The sequence below is a fragment of the Terrapene carolina genome, unplaced genomic scaffold, assembly GCF_002925995.2.
Source record: "Terrapene carolina triunguis isolate 2854851 unplaced genomic scaffold, T_m_triunguis-2.0 Scaffold15224, whole genome shotgun sequence".
Taxonomy (NCBI): domain Eukaryota; kingdom Metazoa; phylum Chordata; order Testudines; family Emydidae; genus Terrapene; species Terrapene triunguis.
This window is the reverse complement of record NW_020679575.1, coordinates 14,119-16,483: the sequence shown is the minus strand read 5'-3', so window position 1 is coordinate 16,483 and position 2,365 is coordinate 14,119. Positions and strand designations below refer to the sequence as shown.

General features: G+C 54.5%; 1 non-coding gene across 1 annotated transcript; it reads right to left on the bottom strand.

Moving 5' to 3' along the window:
- Positions 1–2,005: 2,005 nt before the first annotated feature.
- Positions 2,006–2,078, bottom strand: TRNAF-GAA. The gene has a single exon. It is a non-coding gene; the product is annotated as a tRNA-Phe (tRNA).
- Between the last annotated feature and the right edge of the window lie 287 nt (positions 2,079–2,365).

Genomic DNA, 2,365 nt, shown 5'->3' with positions numbered 1-2,365 from the left:
GAGTGGGGCCAAGCTAAGGAGAGAGCAGGGGCCCGAGCTAAGCTGCTGGAAGCAGAGCTGCAGCCCCAAAGCCAGAGCACAGCCCAGAGAGAGCAGACCTGCAGCAACCAGAGCCAGAGGGGCCAGACAAGCAGCCCAGGGTGCAGGTCAGAGCTGGGAGCGGAGTCACAGAAGCAGCCTGCAGAGCAGACCTGTCCTGGGAGCAGAGCTGTAGCAACCAGAGCGGCCAGAGAAGCAGCCCAGGGAGCTGAAGGCAGAGCAGCAGCAGCAGCCGTGCTGAGGCAGTGTGGAGCTGGAGCAGTCCAGAGCTGGGTGCGGTGAGCAGCCGGAGAGAGTGAGGGGGACCCTGGGCAGTGGGCCCAGCGCAGGGAGACGCCTCAGCCAAGAGGCTCTGCAGGCCAGACATGGGGGGGATCATAACCCCGATGGGGTGGGGCTGATGCTGGAAAGAAGGGTCCTGCCACCTAGAGCCTGAGAGCGTGTGGCCACCACCCGAGCAAGTGTCCAACCCGCTGCATCTCTGCAGCACAGCCAGGGCCTGAGAAGGAGCCTGGGACCTACAAGGAACAGACTGTGAACTGCCCTGACGTTCCAGAGACACCGTTTGTGATGTTCCCTGCCACAGAGCGGGGTGATGTGTTTTCCTTTAACTTTTCCCATTTTTCCTTATTCTTTTTTTAAATTAATTGTTAATTAAACAACTTGTATTTGCTTTAAATTGTATGAAATGATCAGTGGGTCAGGGAGGTTCCCAGTGCAGAGAGAGCACCCCGGAGTGGGGACACCCTAGCCCCTGTCCTGGGTGACCACAGCAGGGTTGGGGGTCGAGCCCCCCAGGAATCCTGGGCCCAGCCTTGTTGGGGTTACAAGGACTCTGCCAGACAGGAGAGTGCAAGGGGAATCCTTGAGGGCAGGGAGGCCTCTGGGTAAAGGGAGTGGGAGCAAGGACTCAGATCCTTTCGCTAGCCCACTTCACCGGGGTAGTGCAGAAGCCAGGAAAGTTCCCCACAATAGCAGTACCATTCCCCCGCTTACACACACTAGGACTCAGCTTTGCTTGTCTTCCTTCCACCCAGAACCCCTCTTCTTCTCCTGGACTGCAAGTAGCCATCCCTGGGATGCCAAGAGGCAGGCACAGGATTCTACCTCCCAGAAGCCAAACACACTTCCCGAGGCTTTGGCAGAATGAATGGTGGTGCTCTACTATCCTCACTTTGTTGCACAGCTTCTTCCCTGACTTCCTCAGCTTGACTTTCCTCTATTGCCCCATTCCTGTCTTACTTCCTCCTTTTGCAAGTCACGCAAAGGAAGCCAGTAGGAAGTGACGGCCTCTATAGGCCAACCTCCAAGGGCAGAGGAGGCCAAGCCACAAGCCTCCAAAAGCTGACACACCTAACTGCTCTAGGTTCTCCAGACTGATGCCAAAGCGCTTTCTCCACTGATGTCACCACCTTCTGTCATGTGGGGGTTGGAGTTATCTCAGGGATGGGCCAATAGCAGAAGGAGGAGCATCTTCCTGGACAGCAAGGGGATCTGGGAAAAGGAAGCCCGCATGTTTCTGCCTGGTTGAAACAGGGGCCTTTTGCATGTTAGGCAAACGTGATAACCACTACACTACAGAAACCCTCTTACAGTGTTCTGCCCCTCCCTTCAAATTCCATCCACTTCACTGGCACTCGCCCTGGCATGCACCAATGGGCAAACCTAGAGAAAGTGGTGGCAGCTCTTCGATAGGTCAGCTGGTAGAGCAGAGGACTGGAGCCAGTGTTGAGGAAGTTATCCTTATGTCGCCCTTGTGATTCTTGCTTGAAGGAGAGCTTGTTTTTCTTCCCCTTGCTGACAAAGAGCAAGAGAAGAATGAAAAGTCAGGTGGTCCAACTCGGTGCAGAAGCCCGTGCTGTCTTTTCCTGCTGCATAGCCTGAAATGAGGGACTCGTGGCAGTTAAAGCCACTGCTGCACTGTTAGAAAACATCCCACCCCTGCACAAAAGGGGATAAAAGAGCATGCCAAAGCCTGGGATTGAACCAGGGACCTGTAGATCTTCAGTCTAGCACTCGCCCAACTGAACTACTTCAGCAGCTGCTAGTTACTTTTTGGCCTACTGTTTTTCTGTCTGGAATGTTTTTGTCAGCTGTAGCACAGAAAAAGGACATCATTGCGAGCGGCCCATGAAGGCAAGATTAACTTTTGCCTTCCTTGCTCAGCTTTACTTGCTTCCTCGCCCTATTCCTGCCTTAGTTCCTGGGTTACCTGAAGGTGACAGGAGCCCAGTGGTACGAGGAGGAAGTTGGGCAGCTAGACCCTAGTGGCAAAAGTCCTGCCGCCATTTGCCACCTCACTTTCTTCTCCAGCTTCACATATTGG